The following is a 20,251-nucleotide window of genomic DNA, read 5'->3' as shown; positions in this document are numbered from 1 at the left end:
ACTACCAGCAGCATTCTGCAATTTCATATGAATCCCAAGGATTATATAGATTTCAGACTCTGTGCTAATGGCTTTATAATGTAATTTGTGCAAAATAGTCTTGAAAATAAAAAAGTATTAAAATTAAAGTCTGAGATACCATATACAGGGTCTGATGGGCTCTTTGAGCATCCCAGCAATACTGAAGTTTCTGAAAAACACTCATATGCTTTCATGAATCTTCTCATTGCAACTTACATAATATATGTTAAAGTCAACAGACCAGAAATAATGAATTCCTGTAGAGAGAGGTCAACAGGGGGAGATTCCTGCTGTGCTCACCCCACTCGGCATTTGGAAGCCAGAATTGGGCCAAAAAGGTACTAATAGATTTGAAATGTTGTGACACACTGACAGAAAGTAAGATTCATGCTGGAGAAAACAGAAAGATGAACTGTTTGTCTGCAGTTACACAGTTAATTACAAGGTCTGGCCAAACACCATGGTCACACCCAGGTGAGGTGTGCACATCATTATGTCTGTAGAGAAAAGGGGCACTGGTGACATGTTCTAGTCTGCTGGCACAAGGCCATGGCTTCTGGCTTTTTGTGCATCATTGGGTCTCATACCCAACAAAAGAGAGGTTGATGACCTTTCAGTTTATAATAAACAATTGGACACTGGACAGGATAAATTCCTTCCTACCCCTGGCATGGGGGTTTGTTGTTTCAGAGGGTGCCCAGCAGCCCTTGACATGGCCAGAGCCCTCCACAGGCTGGGGAAGGCAGGGAGGCAGCGTGTGCCTTTACTCAGGTGTTCTCCTGGGAGTGCAAAAGAAGAAGCTGTCACTTTGGAAACAGCAGCAGCACTGCCAGGAACACGTGCCAGTTAATTTTAGCTAACAAAAGATTCCTGTGCATGGCAGAAGTGCTGTATCCTGTAAGTGTGAGCACATCCCACACCTGGATGCAGTCACTCAGTGTTCAGCATTAGGAATCACCATGTGCCTGTGCTGGTCATGCTCTCAAAGCTGTCTTTGGTCTAGTGCCTATGGTCAGCTTACCACTGGTCCAATTATTAAGTGCATGAAGAAAAAAAAGGGAAATAATACACTGTAGATAACAGCATTTCTTTGTAAGATAAACAATGAGTAGATACACAAGAAGAGTAAAATCTAATGTAATGAAGCATACCCAGAAAAGATCCCTGAAAGGAGAAATTGAAAGAAAATAGAAATGTTAATGACCCATAGTACAAAGTAGTATTAAGACTACAGCTCAGAGTTTGTACCAGATGCTTCTTTGCCTTTGAATATATCTTTATCAAAACTAATTTTCCTACAAAAGGCTAAGAGGGCCATGATTGTTTAATAACGTAAGAAATACACTGCCACAATGCAGTTTGTGATAAAGAGTTCATTAGCAATTCAAGATATAGCCAGAACTGAATCTTGCTCAAAGTGTTTACTCTTAAGCAACCTGAGATTAAAAACAAAAATAAAAAAAGAGAAAGAAAAGAAAAAAAAATCAGTCTAGTATCTGGGACTGGCAGTAAACTCATCACACAAGGAAGTTAGTTATTTTTCTCTGAAGTATTTGGAGCTGGTCCCTGTCAGGGACAGGATACTGGCCTGGACAGGCTCTGTCTCTGATGCAGGATGGCAGATCCTCTGCTCAGCTGTCAAATACGTGCATGAAAAATCTTGGTGAAATAAATAGGTCTCCTCAGGAAATGCTTTCTCTCCAGCCAAAGTTATTCTTCATTTTGATGATGTTCATGACAGCATCTCTGTTTTATGAACCTGTTTCCTTTCAACAGAATATGATGTGTTTTCCAAATCTTGTAAAACTAGTTCTGCCTTCCTGGAGAGAAGAATACCCAGAGATCTCAGTAACTTTTAAGTAGTCTGAAACCAAAATACTCCAGGCAGGGACCTTTCAATTCAAGGTTCATGCAAAGGCAGGCAATTACAGGAAGATGCTAGCTACACATTAATAGTTCAGAGCACAGTCTTTGGGATTCTGTCATTGCAGCAGCACACCAAAGTCTGGGTAAAGAGCAGCCTCTAACAAGACCAGAGACTTGAAGATCCTGTGGAGATTGATACCAGTTTTGTAGGGAAGAGGTGGCCACTGCAGCTCCCAGGAGAACAGGGACTCAGCAGTGGCAGCAGCTCAGGGAAAAATGGGTGTAGAGTCAGGGTTTTAGTGCCAGGATGAACTGTGTGCTCTGCAGGGTTTAGGACTCAGCAGACAGAGTGTGTTACTGAAAGGCCCTTCCATGACATTCATGTCACATAAGTAGTGGTGTTATCAGGACTATTCTGTGAGAATAAATAGTTTATTAAACATTAAGTTTACTCTTTTTTTTTAAGTTGGTCGGTAAAGCCATAATATGAATGACTTTTCTGCTGCTGCTTCAGTTGCTGCTCAGAATCTTCACCCTAATTCCTCATTTCTCTTCTCTTGTTGCTGTTCTTTGGACCTCAAAATCTAAAACCAAAATAAACTGTCTGCATCTTAGAGCCAGGAAATGCACAGCTGAATGTCAGCAAAAGAACCACATGTCAAAAGTACTACTAGCTGGAGATGCTGTCAACACCTACACTGGGAGAAAGATGCTAAAAATTCTCTGACAAGGAAACAAACAGCAAAAGAAATGAGGAAAAGCTGTGTGTATATGCTTCAAGGTGCAAAGCACTGGAAGATTAAACTTTCCCCGATTTAATGCTCTGTATTAACCCTCCTAACTACTATCATCAATGAGCTCAAGGTAGAAAAGGAACTTTATAGTGAATACACATTTGACTGGAAAAGTGGATAAACCTTAATTAAGTGTAATAATAAGGGAAATAAAGCCTTTTTTCAGAATGTCCAAGACTCAAAAAAAGCAATAATGTGGAGCCACCACAGTCTAATTGTCCCACCTGCTGTCCAACACTGTGATCAATTTAACTAGTGGCTAAAACAACAACTGCATATCCTGAGAAGCAAGTTACTTGCTTTCAGTACTACCTGTAAAGCACTGCTTCATAGAGCACCCTTTGGAATACCATCTTCACAAGGTATAGGCCCATAAAAATATATATGGAAAAGTCTTTATCATAATTGCAATATCCTGATTTAAAACAGCATCAAATACAAACTACAATAAATATTTATTAGTGTTATTTACAAGGTCAAGAGATTATAACCTGAAACTGTATCACAGAAAAACAATTAAATTACCATTTTGTCAAAAAGGCTTGGAAACCACAGCATAGCTCTTAACAGCTTGTGAGAATTTGTTGAATACAGCAGATGTCACATAGTTCACAGAACCTCTGAAAAAGGACACCACAACTCTTGAAACACAATTTAAACATCATTAGATGTGGACAGCTTGCTGGTACTCTTAGAGGGAGAAGCTCCATGAGTGCAGATGAGGGAACAAGCACCATGTAGCAACATTCCCATTTAAATAGGGAAAATAAATATTTGTAGATGTCAGAAACGTCACAAATCCACAAAGGGAGTGATTTAAAAGACATAAAAGAATGGCATGAGACCACAGAATCCCATAGGAAAAAAATACCATGATAAAGAGCTGAAAAAACACACAACATTTGGAGAAACTGTTAATTCCCCCAAATTGCTCAGTGCTTACTAGAAGATAAAATGAGATCAATGAGATGCTGAATCTGTTAGAACAATTCTGGTTAATTTGTGGAACAACAAAGTATTCCTGGCTACCAGAGAGCTGTGGAAGGCAGAAACAGAGGGAGCTGTGCAGTATGGACTGCAGAAACAGCACCTGGTCATTACAACCAACACCCTCAGTTGTGCAGAGAAAGATACTCAGGAGACCTCTCAGAAGGTGCACACAGGGAGAGTGGGCTGTGCATTTCCCCAGCAAGAATGGTCAAAAATAGCCAGAGTTTGCTTCCTTTGTTCAAAACCACAGAACCAGAACCCAAGCAGCTTGGCAGCAGAGCCCAGCACACCCAGCAGAGCACAGCAGGAGTTGTGCTGCTCTTTCTATACTCAGAGGAAACCATCACCTGTGACAGCTGATTACTATGGTAATTTCTCAAACTCAATCAAACAACCTGGGAGCTGACAATACAGCAAATCAGGCTGTGACAGAGCCCCACAAAGCTTGCAGGCTGGGAGGGGAGAGGTGTACAGTGAAGAAACATCAACCTTCAGTGCATTTTCATCTCTATGTATGCCAGTGAGACTCTACAAATTGCCAGGAGTTATATGTTTCTTGTTAATTTACCATGTAGTTTTTCCTAAAATCTATGGTTTACAAAGCCTCATGCCAAGCTAAAAGGAGGAGTGTGTATTGCCCTCCAACAAATAGTTTGTGTCTTGCACTTGTCTTAATGTTACTTTATTCATGGAGAAAGGGCTCCATTGGAAGATGCAAACAAATACCTTCCTGCTAGATAAATAGACTAGAGAGAGTTTATGACCTGAAGAAGGTTCATAGCTGTGAGTTACCACATGGCAGTGTTTGCTACATAAGGGACCTGCACTGAATTTATTAGAGTAATAGCCAACAACAAACATCTGAGGGATTTAACAGGTCTGTACAGGATGGATGTCCCAGTCATGCACAATCTGCTCTCCAGATTTTTCTTGGCCCAATGGATGGAAAGATGAGAAATATATAAAAATAGTCAATCATCTACTAAATTCAACAAATCAGGGTTGTCAAGACCTTCTCCTAGTTTAGCAAACTACTGAAAATAAGCAAAAGCTGTGATTTGTTTGTAATGCCAAGAATTATTAATCAACATTTGTTCACTGGGAGATAAACTAGAAATGGTACTAGGATAAGAGGTGTCAAATCACTTAAAACTTCTACAAGAATGGTCAGTATAGTGGTAAGACTCCTAAGGAGTTTATCTATCCTCACAGTAATTAAATCAGTAGAACAACCTAATTTTTATGCACACAGAAGGGATACACAGGGAAAGAGGATATCACTGTACTCTTCATTATGCAATATCCTGCCAGCAGTACCAAAACTGCAAATGAAGAGAAAACGTGTACAATATTAGTATTACCTCCTGCTTAGCATATAGAAGAGAAAATATACAGCCAACCTAAGCACAGATGATTTTTCATGTGTTTGCTATAGCTACAACAGCCAAAAGAAACACTTGCTTTAGATGGAAAAGAAGATTTAAATGCCTAAGCAAAGGATTAAGGTACATTTTGAGAATATTTTTAAGACTAACTCCAAAATTCCTTTGCTTATGAGAATGTGTGTCAAGACACAAGTAAATAGTCATATGGATTTCTAAAGGAAGGGATATGAAATTAGAGAATTAGAGTCGCCCTTAATCGTTTTTTCACGTGTCTTGAGCTGTGAGCACAGCATGTATTTTGAACATTTTGTTAATAAAAAGCCTATTTAGTTTAACTTTTCCCCCATGAATTTCCATTCTTTCACACAGCCTAAATAAAAGCAATGAAATCATGTTTAAATTGGGATATTTGCCTTTTTTTTCCTAAAGAGGTAATTTCTTTTACCCTCTTTCTAGCACTGCTATGTACGCAAAGCCCAAGTATAGAGTAAATTACCAGTTGAAAATGTAACTTCAACTTAATATAAACAGTAGATAACTGAGACCTTCTCATAAGCATGGCCTTCCAGGAAAAGGATCTTCAGATGCTCTTGCTGAACAGTGAATGTCCCTGTGGCAAATTTGAGCTGGAAATGAGATAAATAAAATTAATAAGAAATAAGATAACCCCATGATGTTGTTCCACTTCTTTGGGAGGTTCCTGATGTTGCTGTTTCACAAGAGAAAGGAACAGAGGAGATGAAATTCTGGCAGTGAGCATCAGGGCCCATATTGCCTTTGGTGCCATGAGCTTTTTGAATTGTAGATAAGCCACATGCCCAGTGCAGATGAGAGGCAAAGAGGGTTCTGTTGGGAACAGCTGCTGCTGCTCTGGATCTCTGCCCTCAGCACATCTGGACCACGTGTCCTTTAGGCAGCCAGGACAGCATGTGCCACCAGGGCAGCAGGAGCAGTGACAGCTACAGCCAGGGTTCAGCAGAACAAGGACAGCAGGATTTTGGGTACCAGGCTGTATATCAGAAAAACCATCTTTGTAGGAGTTCCACCAATGCCAAGTCAGAGTAAATGAGCTTGGTTCAAGCTGCAACACCACAGGCCTGGGCTTGGGAGCAGGAGGTACAGTACCCAGAGAAAATAGGAGCAGCAAGATTCAAAGCTGGAAATTCAAAACTCACTCCAACCGTGTCTTCTTCAGCTCTTGGAAAACAGCCTCGGTACATCTCTACTCACATCATCATGACAATTTTCCCAGCTTGTTGGCTAAACAGTACCAGTACTAAATATAGGCCTCTTTGGCATGCCAGCAGGAGCTTGCCAAACATGAAGGAGAGTAATTTGTCCTTCCTGAGAAGACACATGCCTCCCTCAGGCATATGGTACTGAGCCAGAAACAATTCCCCCCAGAATGGCAAACAGCCCACTACTGGCTTTGGCCTGATGTGTTCCCACACTGCCAGAGTCATTCTGGGCACTGTGGCATGGAGCAGAGCTGGGACACTCCAGGGCACTATTTTTCCTGTTGTAAGTGAGTTGTAGGACAACTCACTGAAGTACAAAGTTAAAAAGTAATGCCATCATTAAAAAACCCCACAAAAGCAGAGAGTAATCTGATGAATCTTCACACAATGTTTTAAGGTCCTAAACCCACCTGTGAGACTGCTTCACCTTTGGCTACTTTTAATATATAAATTGGTATGTACCAATAGCTCTGTGACAAACAGATTGTCAAACTGTCAGAGTGAGTCAGAGAGAAATCAACTCCATTTGAGAGGAAATTGGCTTATCCTTTAAAGAGCAGGCCTGCAAACCAACAATGGTGGGACATATATTTAATGTAATACTTTGATCAGAAAATTAGCTAAGCCAGACAAAAAAAAAAAAAAAAAAAAAAAAAAAAAAAAGAAAAAGAAAAAGAAAAGCTCTACTTATTTGTGGATCTCTTCTGATGGATTATATTCTCATAAAGTCAGCCAGACCAGTTCAGTTTTTAGTAGCTTAGATACCAACAAGGTCGAAGAACAGCCTTTAAACTGACACAGAAATATGACATTTCCATTTCTTTGTGACCTCTGATCTTTCCCCCAGAAAGAAACTAATCAGTTCCAGATTTACACTGGAAATGGACTATTTATAAAAATACTTCTGAGCAATAAAATGTTAGACTTTCATCCAACAGTGAAAGCTGGCCAAGCACAAAGGTCCATAGGCACACAACTGCTTACAAGATAATGACCAAGAACAGAGAAAACACTGAGACCTGGAGAAAGTGATTGCTCTGTTCTTCCAAATGCAACAACCAAAATAAGGAAGGAAATCAGCATGAATTAAAAGTAGACCTGCCCATACACAGAATGAAAGACTCTCTCCAGAGCTTCCTATGTAAGAGGCTATAGCAGAGCTGTTCAAAGAATCATGTTTTTTTCCAGTTGAAAAGGTGGATAAGAAGAATAAAGTGCACTGAAACAACAGAAAGGCAGATGTATTTCCCATTACCGTCTCCATGGGAGAGCCATCAAGATGTGGAAAGTAAAGAGCTTTGCACTGGAGAAGTTTTTTAATTTCCAACCTACAGCTGGGGAGTGTCTGCCACACCCAGCAGCGAATAAGCAAGTTAGGAAGTTGGTTAATTACTCATCATCTCTCAGAGAGAAAATCAGAAATGTCTTTAAAGGAGCAAAGGGCAATGGGACCAGCAATTGAAAAGCTTAGATTCCTGTTTGCAGGCTGAGAACTACTAGCTTAAATTACATTAGCTGAGGTGTTTTGAAGAAGCAAGAATCATGAACCTTCCACTGTGGGAAATGCCTTTTGCTGCAAATGGCTTTGAAACTGTCCAGGTGTGGCAGAGATCTCCTGCAGGGTCTGGTCTCACCAACTGGACTGTCCCCGAATCCTGGAAGTGGGCTGCTGCCATTTCTGTCAAATTTCAGTTGAAGATCAGCATAGAGGTGATCAGAATCAGAGAAGGTGGTGGTTCAGGTAGAAATGAGCTACAGAATAGAAGATCTATAGATTTGGGGATTTTTTTCCCCTTTACTTGTTCCAGTGAAGGAAGAGATAGAGTTCTGTGGCCTATTTAATGTCCTTTAACTACTCTTGAACTTGAGCAATGTTCCCCTTTAAAACCTTCTTGATGTGTTTGTGTACCCTGGTTGTTAACTGAGAGCTCTTTGTTTGGAAAACAGCCATTAGATACTCACCCTTATCTCAAGAGTCACACCATCAGTATTGTGGTGTCCTGATGTGTTCATTGTCTTTAGGTTTTATCTGAACGAGCTGTATTCCTCAGAATAAAAGTGGCTTTTCTGTCCTGCTGTGTCAGGAAATAAAGACATTTCTGACATATAACACTATTTTTCTAAGTATAAGGTCATCTTACTGTGCCAAGGACACTCTTTTTAAGGCCATAGAATGAAGTAACTCCAAAAATGCACTGGTTTTTATTTATGTAAACAAATAGTTTCAAGCTTTCTGTCTGGCCCAAGGCATTATTAATATTGACATGAATGCATAGTTGGCTTCTCTACGTTCAATACAAAAACCCTAAAAAAATCCCAATTGTTGAAACATCACTGCAGTCTAACAGCTTAGCAGGACATTCTCATGTGTTTTCAAAACAGATTTCCAGTGGGTTTCAGCCCTAATTGGTTCTTTAAAACTCACAGATTTGTACAGTCAGGCTCCTTCTGTTTCATCAGAGAGTGAATAATCTTTTCCATGTTAGAGTTATTACCATTTTAGAGCAGAGCTCAGCCTCATTTTGTAATTTCTGCTGGGTGAGTAATTCCTCCTCACCCAAGTAGTGCCATCGAGTTTCCATGTGAGCAAGAACTTGCAAGATCAGGACCTTTCACCCTCAGCATTGCCCCTTTTTTAGAGAGAAACTATTTTTATTCTCCAGCTTCCAGGCATAAAATGTTGACATCTAAACTGAGGAATGCCAGTGGTTGAGACACAGAAAGAAAATAAAAGCCATCAATTAAATTATTTAGAATGTTTACAAGACATTGCACTATTAAGCAAGGATCTGTTTACACAATGGAGTTATTTTAAAATATCTGCATGCTTTAAAAGTCCAAGTCTTAAAATGCTGCACATATTAAAAATAAAATAATGTTTCATGCTTTACTGAGTAGTAGATATTTTAAAACAATAAACATTTCAAAATAAATTCTAATGCTTATTAGCCTGTCTCCAATGAAGTGCATCCTTCCATAAACCTTTAGAAGAACTTTTCTGACATCTTTGTATATTGATTAGAAGGAATTAAACTCTTCTAGGCAGAAAATTTTTGCATGTTCCCTTAACTTGGCTACTGACACCAGTGACATCCCCAGGGGTCAGCCTGTGTTAGGGTGCAGCTGTGCTGATGGCCTGGGTGGTGGGACAGGAGCCTCAGCAGCTTTGCAGCAGATGCACACCAGGGAGAAGTGTCTGACACAGCAGATGGCTGTGCTGCCATTCAGCAGCACCTTGGCAGGACAAAGGCTCCCAGCTGTGCTGGGCATGCACATAGCACCCTGAGTCCAGTCAAGGGCCAGAGCATTGGCTAAGGGCTTGTAACATCTGGTGCACAAGGACAGGCTCAGGGAGCTGGGACTGCCCACCCTGGAGTCAGAGCCAGACTGCTCAGAGGTGCACAGGGACAGGGCAAGAGGCAACAGGCAACAGGCAGGATCTGAAATACACAATCATCAGAGATCCCTGCCAGTCCCAGCTGCTCCACAATTCTATGGCATTCTCTGTATTTTAAAGACCATGAGACATTGCTCTTTTCTCTTTCTCACCTGTCATTAACTTACCACCTCACAAGAGAAAATTATTCAAATTCAGAAGGACCCAACCACAATATTATCTGTAGTGGTCAGCAGTTCTCTAGCATCCTCAGTGAGCTCTGTACTGGTTCTGTACATGATGCACTGAAACACTGGCAGGACATGAAAGGTTTTCACTGCTTGTAAAATGTAGGCATAATCAAAGCCTACTGTTTTCTGTGAATGCAAATCAGTTTTTGATAAAGTCAAGACTGGTCCACACTGTCCTCTGCCATTTAGAGGTGTTGTGCCACTTCCATGGCACAAAGGAGAGGGCCCATCTCTGTACCAAAGCTTCCCCTCACAGAGGGAGTAATGAGGTGGCTGAAGGCTGGCTTGCCAGCTTTCACTGAGAGCATCTCCATGGCAGAAAGTTCACTGCCCTTTGGCTATTAAACACAAAATATCTCAGTTGCTAAGAAACCCAAATTTGCTTTGCATCTGGGCACATTAGAGCCCAGCACAGGATTCATTGCAGTTCTCCAGGATGGCCCCTATTGGGATATGATGTCTTTTTGTCTCAGGAGAGGCTCTGGCTGTGTCAGAGCAGCCAGAGCTGCTGTCTGCTCGCCCTCCTCTGCCCTCCCTCCCTATTCTATCCTCCTGACCTGCTGTCCTGCTGGGCCAGTGTCAAGCAGGGAACATCTGCTGCTGACACCAGATATGTGACACACAGAGGTGCAGGCAAAGAAAAGGTCTGCAAGGAGTCAGCCCTTCCTCCTGGTATCTTATGGTGCTCCATTCTCTCTGCATCTGTGTCGAAAGAGCAAGAAATTGTGGAGATTCACAAATACCTGCTTCATTTCTGTAAGCACACACCAGATTTGCAGATATGCCTGATCTAGGCATTCCCAGGACAGGTAAAGAGACCAGTGCAACCCCAGATTTGTTCCTTACCTGCCACCCCAGCTGCAGTGATGGCTGGGCTTCTTCATGTATCTTAATCCATGTGGAATTGATTGCATGGAGAGGACCATAAAACTAAGCTTGCACTTTATGGATTTAGTAAAAGATCTCAGCCTGATGATATCACACTAGAAACCAGCCAGGGAAGTGATCTGGCACTGATCACACTCTGAGAATCTCTCTGTGTTACCCATAATCATTATCCTATTTTAAAATAAGGATAAGATCAGCTGGACCTTGCTGCCAGCTCCCACAGGACAATCTGGCTGTGTAATGTGAGTAAGAGAGGCTATCTGCTGTCTGCATCTTCATCTTCTATTTCTGTTCAGGGAGTCTGTGAAGCATCCATATTGCAGTCTTTCCAGACACATTTTGAGAAGGATAAAAAGCTGAGGACTTTGAAAGATGACTGGTCTTGTCAGAAAAAATTATTGGTCAAGGGGAATTTTCTCACTCAAAGATCCCCACACTTCTGTGTCTGTATTCCTGATACATTACTTCATCATTACCCTCAGAAAAAGAATATCAAAGAGTACTACAGATATCCAAAGGGATGCTTTATGAGTGGGTCTTTCTTTCAGAGTGATAGTTATGGGGCAAATTACACTTCCCTTTTTTTTCTGTGGAAAAGGCAGATTTGCTGTTTTGAAGTTCTGCTAGTGTTTCTACCCTAGTGGCCCATTTTAGGAATATTTTGAATGTTTACAGTGAGACTACCAGAGAAATGTGAGTTTTAAACACCCATGCTCATGAGAAGGGAACTCAGGAAAATGAGCAGGTGTGATTTTGAGAAGTATGCAGATCCATATGGACTTTGTAAGCTGTCCTGTCTGCACAGACCCACTTGAGCCCAGGGGTCCTAGGATGCCTTAGCCAGTTGCTCATCACAGTCTACACAAATTGTGAGAAAAAATACTTGTTTTATTCAGAGAATCCAAAACTCAGAAGTATCTGATATGCTATAGGAAGAAGCTTACAGCCCTTGCAGCTCTTGATTGTACTGACTTATTTTCCTTTTGTTTTTGCCTTGGGAGGAAGGAAGCATTCTGTAATTTATGTCTAATGTAGATTTATCTTGTTATCAATTGATTTGGTAGATAATCTTGGAAAACAGTTATTTTGAAGGCTTATTGGAAGGGCAGCAGTGTCCCTGTCTTTAGTGGGAGTCCATGGCCTTTCAGGGAAAAATGCTTTTTTCACCATGAAGTCTGTGGAAGCACCCAGGCTGGGAGGCTTCTTTTGACACTGCCAGTTTGAGAGGCTCTTCCTCTGTGCCATTTCATGGAAATTTGGCTCCCCAAAGGAGCCCAGTTCAAAATATTTGTCTCTCCTTCATGAGTTATAGGGCTGTGGAAGGCTGTGAGGTTGTCAGACCTTGAGAAGTCTACTTTTTGCCTGTTGCCATTGCCAATTAAGAGGCCTAGGCAATGGAAACATTGGAGGAGACTTGCTAAGGAAAATGTGTAACATTTGCAGCCTTTCTCCCTGACTCCTTGTCACAGCAATTGACCACAGTTTCAAGATGTAGCCACGAGCTCAGCCCCTGGAGAACCCTCTCACCTTCCTGCATCTCGATATCCATGTACCAGCTGCTACCAAACCCAACTGCTTCTTGTCCAAGTCCCAGTAGGACAAAACTGTGCCATCATCTAGATGGCAGGAGGATGGTGGAGAAATCCACAGGACAAGGAAAACACCCTGATCCTGGGTCCTTGCTATGTGTATTACAAGGGGTTACCAACCCTCTCTGCAAGCACTCAGGCCAAAGCTCCAGGAACAAACTCACATTTGAGCTACCAGGTATAAATTGAGGCAGATACAGCAGAAGTAGGAAGGATTACTGACCTCAATGTCTGGCCTCAAGGCCACATTTCTTCCTTTTCTGTTTGTTTGAAGTCTATATTGGAGGATGGTGTGAGGTAAGAATATATAATTTATGCAGATGTTATGGTGCAGGTCTGTGATATTGTGTTGCAGATGAGTCAGGGTGGAGTATGTATTAAAATGCCTTTTAAACAGCACTGCAAAGAAGTTTTGGAGAGGTTTTCTTCAGTGGTTCCCTATTTACATGTAGATGTGTCTGTGACACTTTATAGAGGACTGTCCTACAACTGTGTCTGAACATGAGAGTCCTGGACTATGTCTTATAGCAATGATCTAATGGTTTGTAGGGATGTAAGGACATGGTCAAGTGATTTTAACACAAAAATGAGTAAATGATAGAAAAAACTCTATCAAGTGAAAGTGATGCTAGGATAGAAAATTATGCTGACTTGGTAAACACCATGCAAATTTTAGTAGACAAATTGACTAAGGACCATGTCCTTGTGGAGGCAAATTGTCCTTTTGGGACAGGTTCCACAACCAAATCTGTTCTCTTGCACATCATCAACTTGAACTTCTCTGTTGCTCCTTAGGCAATGGTTGTGCTGTAAATCAGTCTGAAGCTGGACGCATTCTGGCTAGCCCCAGCTCCTAGATGCTCCCTCAGGATTAACCTGCTGTGGATTTGGGCAGCTTCCAAATTGTCCTGCCAGTTGGGCCCAAGGAGAGGGATTTCAGCAGCCATCACCATCCCCCTGACAACTGCTGGGCTCTGATACACCAGCAGAATCTGAACAAAGAAAGGATTCTGCCCCCAGCTCCCTGCATGCAGTCCTCAGGTGGAGTGAACATGAAGAATGGAAGACCCCAAATTAGGAAGGAGAACCAACTGTTAAGGCCAGTGGGGGAGGCTCCTGCTGGTTTTTGTGGCTGCCAGCCCCACACAGGTAACCACTGTCCTCTCCAAATGGGCTCAGTATGAGCAGGGAGTACTTACATGACAAAACATGAAAATGCTCTGTTGCAAAAGCTCTTGAATCCAACAAAAGCATACTTTGAAATAATAAGGGGCATTGGGAAATTACATTCTGGCAAATGCACAAAAAGTGTGTACATTTCCCATAGAACCGAATAAAAATAGATTGTGTCGAAAACAACGATAAAAAACTCATGGGAATGCACGTCTGGCACAGCTTATGTTCCACTCCTGGGGCTAAAGTTGGAATATTGAAAGTGTGGTGAAATTATGAATTTTACTTTAAAAATGTAAATATTGCTGTTTCTTATAAAAGTATGAAAAATAATTACATACTTTCTTCAATAATCCATAAGTCTACACTAAATAGCCAGTCTTAATTCACTGCAAATCAACTGAGTTAAGATACTTAGACTGCATTCGTAGACAGATTAGTATTATGGGTCTTTAGATTATTCCAAAACAGAAACAGTAATGTCATATAGAGACAAATGCATGTGTTTATTTACACATGCACACACATACACTTAGAGAGAGATAAAAATACAATCTTTCTCTTCCAGAATCTTTCAAGTTTTGATTACATTTTGATTATTTTTTAATCAAATGCACATCCAGAAGTTTGTATAAACAAACTCTCCTGAGATAAAGTGGAGTTTGACAGTCCAGTGCACAGTTCTGTCACATTCACCTCTGTCCTTTAAGTTCTGCTAGTTTGAATAAAGGTTCTTCTCTCAAGTGTAGCCCTTCCAACTACAGGCACATCTTCCCTTACAGATTAGGCAATACCTGAATCTGCCTTTGGGATACTGAAGTGTCTGTCATTCAGTCCAGCAGTACCTACCCAAGCCCAGCAATGTGTAGGTGTGCAGAGACACCCAAACTGAGAAACACCTTAGGGTCAGAGTGGTGGTTTTACTCATTAATGCTCTTTTCTGTTTACACCAGGACAAAAGTCTGCAGGAACATTATCACTACATTAGGGTTCAAACCAAAGAAAATATTTCAGCTGGTGCCCTCTTTAACCAATACGGCTGATGCTTTATTCTTCTTGCCAAGAATAACTAATAATTTCCTCAAGAATATAATGACTAACAATTAAATCAATCAGGGAAGAAAACAAACCAAAACAAAACAACGAAACAGACAAACCGGAACAACCCCACACAATAAAATCCAAACACACAAAACCACAAAATAACCCAAACCAAAAGCCCAGCAGTTAATGTTCACTGAAAAAGTTGCCTCCTCCTCAGAAGATATCACTTAGAGCTACAGACTTCAGAGCTCTGACTCCCTCTTTCAGGATATTAGCTCCCAAGAAACTGAAGTAATTCTCTTAAGAACTTTTTTTAGGAACACTGACAGCTAATGAGAAATGCAAGTCATGGAATTGTAGCTTTGCTCTCCATCCAGCAGCTATTTCTACTTATTTTCTCCCAGTTTTTGCCACAAGTAGATGATCTGAAGATTTCAGATCTAAGCTCAGGACTAATAGAAGAAGATTTGCAGGGAGAAAGTTAATTTTTCAAAAATTATTGGATTCCCCAGCTCCCTCAAGGAAAATGAAGCAAAACTATCCATTCACTATCACTCCTTTTCATTAAAATAAAACCCAAGCATCCACAGCAGTGTCTGTAGGTTTTTAAAAGTATATATGTATTATGACTTTTTCACTAGTGCTTCATATTTCAGAAGATCTAAGAACTACTGCATCTTTGGGGATATTTGTGTGCTCCTCTAGTGACATGAAAGAATTTGATTTTCCAAGAGAAGATGTTGAGTCTCTCTGATAAGCAAGAATGATTCTATTCTTCGGCATAAGGTGCTACTAGTGTATACAGACTGGTACCCTTCATCACTTCTATCATATAAGCCTTTTCTTTTGAGCATGGTAACAAGTGCTTAGATAAAGGTTGAGAATTCTCCCAGTCTTTTCACCTCAAGACATTTCCTTCAACTTATGAATAATTTCTGTATCTCTTTTCTGCATGTCTCCATTTCTCCATATTCTTTTGAATATATGAACACTAAATCTCTTCCTTTTTGTTACTGATCTCAGGAATGCTTTAAAGAGGGAAGATCTCCCAGTCCTATTTTTCACCTCCCTCTTGAAACAAGCAAAAATCTCATTAGCCCCTTTGTCCACAGAATTACACCAGAAATTGGAGTAAAATTGTTTTTCCATTCTGATCACCAAACTCTTCTAGAGGCACTGCCTTCCAGGATAAAGTCCTTGCATTCTGTAGAAACATTTTGCACTCTTTCTTCTGGAGTCAATGACTCAATAAGGAGCTTGTAAAGTAAGATTTTCTTTAAATTTCTCTTTTCTTCAAATTTTCTTCTTGCCTCCTGAGTTCAGTGACATCACTGTTCAACTGGGTTGTGTGGAAGTTATATATCAACAACATTTATACTTGCTCCCATGTGATTGCAGAAGATGTTGAGCAGAAGTACCTATTGTCAGTTCCTGGGGGGCTTCTCCATCTGATGATGATTTTCTGTTGTTAACTATTTGGAGAGATATCTCTGTTAGCCATTATACAGGTTGTCTTGACAGTGTATAATGCCATTTTTATAAAAAGTGTATGGCATCTAATGAAATAAGATCCTCAAAATAGATGGAGTCTACTATATCTACACTGTCATTTTATTTCATTGCTTTTAAAATGAGAAGGTTTACTTTTAATGACAAATTCAGCACTCACTGTATTGACTTTAGAAACTCTAGTCACATTTTTCTGAAATTACAGGTGATTATGAGAGCCCAAATTGAGGCACATAAAAATGAGCACTTTTCTAAGAGACAGTATCCTGTAGTTTCTGAATATCAAGAATGACAAACAACAGATTTCAATGGAAATCAACAGCTGTTCATTTACTGAATAGTAACACTTGTAAACAGAGTTTGTAATAAGTCACAAAGCTCATACTGAAAAATACAGTTTGGGGTTGAAAAGGACTAGGGTGAGTGAAAAAGCAAGGGACTTGAGGTTAGAATATGATACTCTGCATTTCTTTTTAACATATTATCTCAGTAGGTGAGGTGGATGGAACACTTGGATTCAGGACCAATGTGAGCCAACTAGAATTTGAATTGCTGATAATCTGATACTCCTCCTCCCGAGCCACGACTTCTGCTCTCTTCTCCCTGACAGCAAGATGATTCATCTCAGCTCTAATCAGCCTTTTAATTTCACTGACTACATAGCACTACAAGTGCCTAAAGGGTGGTACAAGGGAGAGGAAATGAACACTTGCACCTGGGTTAGCAGATGCCATATTGTGTGAGGAAACTCCTCAAAGTGTGTATCTGGTTAAACTGATTGTGAATTGCTACTGAAAGTGGCAGGGGCTGTTTCATTTACACTGCTTTTGCTGCTATTCTGGTTCTTCAGGTGGATTCCTTCCATCCAAGTTTTGAACTTGGCCTTTGTGTTTGCTCAGGGAAAACCCTCATTGGCATAAATATCAATTTTATTTGAGTATGTAAATGGCTGCTTGGTTCTTGCCATTCTAGATTTACAGTAGGCAGGGGAGGAATTAAGTAGGTTGAATCTACAGAACAATAAGCACAGGCAGAGTAAAGGGTATGAGATGGAGGAAATTCAATTGAAGGAAGAATCATGAGGAATGTGTTCGAATTTGATTCATGAGTTACAGGCACTAGTTTCTTTTATTGTCTACAGAACTGAACATTTTTCTGATAAATATATCTGGATTTGGTAATGGATTTTGCAATATGATAATGGTGGCATATCATTCTAATGAGAACAGAAAAGTGTGAAATTATGGATCTACACAACTGCAAGTTTTTGTTTTGCTGGAAAATTCTGAGTAATTGCCATTAAAAACAGTTTAAAAATTTCTGTGAGCAAGATTTGCCTAGTAAGCCAGAAGGACCTGAGAAGGAAAATAAGAAAGTCAATATATGTAACATTTAAAAGGTGTTTTAGAAGGTCAGAAATTGCTACATGATTATTCTTATGAACTGTGGTTATCCTAAACTTACAAACCAGCTATTGCTCAGTCCAGAGTCAGCTAGAAAAAACATTATATAGCTGAAGAAATTTTGAAGTAAATATAAAACATGTTGGGATTTGAAGATGCCTTCTGAGCAGGAGCTTTTGAGTTGTGCAGTATGCAAAGTGCATCTTTACTTAAAATTTCAAAAGCCTGGACAAAAGATTTAAGATAACACGAATCAAAGATCTTTTGAACACAGGAAATAGAAGGAGTAACATCTCCCAAACACAAACGTGACTCTTCCTACTATGATGCACTAGGCAGAGAGCCAGGCTTTGCCCTGTTTCTCCAGCACAATATGAACTTTTTCCATGGAGAGTCACTGTGGGAATTACTAGGTTGCCAAATTGAGACAGTCTATTACAGATGATGAAATCAGGATCTCTTCTTTCTGGGCTAGCTGTGCAGCCAGTCCAAGGACACAGCAATAACAGCCCTCTTGCCTGACACGAGGCAACAAAGGGCAGGATTTAAAAACCTGTACTCCACTAGTGTGCTTGCTAAAGTTACTTTCCCCAGGGGAGAAAGGGCTTTACCCTGGCTGACACCCTTGATGTTAAGTGCACATTTCTGCCCCTCTGTACTCCACCTATGGCACTGCAGGCTTAGCTGGGTCCATCAGGAGATGGTGGTTCAAGAGCATGTCTTTGGAAGTACTGGAGAAAAATATTCCTGTCAGGCAAAATATTGAAAGCTAGCAGAAAAAGAAAAAGCTAGCAGCCTTGTAGTTGGATGTTGGATGGACTTTGTTAGGTCAAGTTTACTAAATTTACTAAATTTGCATTGACCTGGTTAAGACAAAGCTTGAAAGTCTGACACTCCTCTGTTCTGCAATCCGTTCATTGTCCTCCACGTGATCAGAAAACATCTCATTCTCTGAGCTCTGACAAAGTATTCCCAACCACTGTCTGAAGCATGCTGTCTGGAATTGTCCTGTGGGAGATACAGTGCTTGCTATTTCTCACCTGCTAGCTCTAATCTAGTTTTTCACTGCTGCAAACCAGATGAAGGGACAAGAACAACATGCATAGCAGGCAAGCAGTGTGTTATGAAAAGTGCATCTGTTGGCTAGGAGGAAAGGAGATAACAAAGTCTTCAGGTTATTTCCTTGGCAATTGTGAGGGAAATATTCTATCTAATCCTTTTTCAGCACAGAAGGATTTCTGTAGGTTGTATATTCTCTTTCTTTTAAAGAAGATATTTACAGAACTAGAATGGCATGCAAAAATTAGTAGCAGCTAATAAAACTCATTGGAGAGGTGTGAATCAATACTCTCACTATCTAACTGTTCACTTTGCTAGACATAACACATATTTTCGACAGCTGTCCTCCTTATGAGGATTTAAAAGCAATTTAAATATCAATACAAGGTCTTTGGAACAGAAAGCATCTAAGGAAGCCAGATGACACAAACTTGAACTACAAAGTTTGCTGCCATCCTTTGAGATACACCAAACTCAAGGTAAGTTTCACTGCACACAAACGTTTTGGGATGTTTTGAAACATTTTTTTTAAGAAAGAAGCATTCTTTGCAGTTCTGCCACTTAGGAATCTCTTATTCAAATTATCCCAGTTTTGCATACAAACATCAAAGGCTGACTCTTGAGGATGTCCTCAGAGAAGTGATCTCATTTTAAGTCTGGGAGGATGGGAGTCTCTGACAAAGTAGGGGAGCCCTTGATTAGATGGCAAAGCACTATGCTGCTGGTAAATTCCTAGAAAAAAAGACTGCCTTGTCTGGCTAAGAGAAAACCTCAGAGATGACACTTCTTCTAATTCTGGAAGACTCCATTAAATTGAATATTATATTCTCACAGAACACCTAGTGCCTGGAAGGCACTAATTACTAAACTTCCCTTCCTGGGGGCTTCCTCAAAGCTTAGGTATGTCTCAATCTGGTCACAAACAGATCAACCCACTCAGTGGTGTGAGAAGGTTTTTAATCTCCCAAACTTGTGGATAAGCCAATCTGGCATTTCTAGCTAACCCACCCTCCAGAGTGACCAGGCTATGCACCTGTCCATGATGTAGAGGTGTCAGCTCTCCTGCTGCGCTTGATTCTCAGCCACTTTAATGTTTGTGGCTACATGCTGCTCCAGCAGTGCTTCCAGCAGGCAGCTGTGGCCAGGGCATGCCAGCACTGGGGCATGGCATGAAGTGGGGTGTGCTGGCAGGGCTGGGAGCCCCCTGGACACTGCAGCAGTTCCTAGAGCCTGATGACAGAGCAATCTTCTGCAGTCCAGAGAGATGTCATGGTCTGCCCCTAGATGATTTTGTTTGACTTTGAAGAGGTTCCTCAAGCAGTGCAAATCAACAGTGAATTTAACTTCAAATAAGTACTTCATAATGGCCTGCAGAGTAAAATGAAGCCACAAGATGTTGCTTGAAGGTATTCCACAGCTCCACGAGCAGAGGTGTCTCCTGCCTGCTGCAGGGCAGCAACATCACCCGTGCAGGCATGGTTTACTCACTTCACTAATTGACCTGGTCTATAACACTTTGAAGATTCAACTTGTGAATCAAGCTGCATTTGAAAATACATACACAATCAGAACTGGATTCCATCTGGAAAGGGATTCAATTTAAAACTGGCTTTGAGATCTGTACCTGTGTGAAAAGTGTCATAGTGATTGCTGTATTTTGCTGTC

This window comes from Erithacus rubecula, assembly GCF_903797595.1.
Source record: "Erithacus rubecula genome assembly, chromosome: 4".
NCBI classification, from domain to species: domain Eukaryota; kingdom Metazoa; phylum Chordata; class Aves; order Passeriformes; family Muscicapidae; genus Erithacus; species Erithacus rubecula.
The sequence above is the reverse complement of the archived record's forward strand: the minus strand, read 5'-3'. Positions refer to the sequence as shown.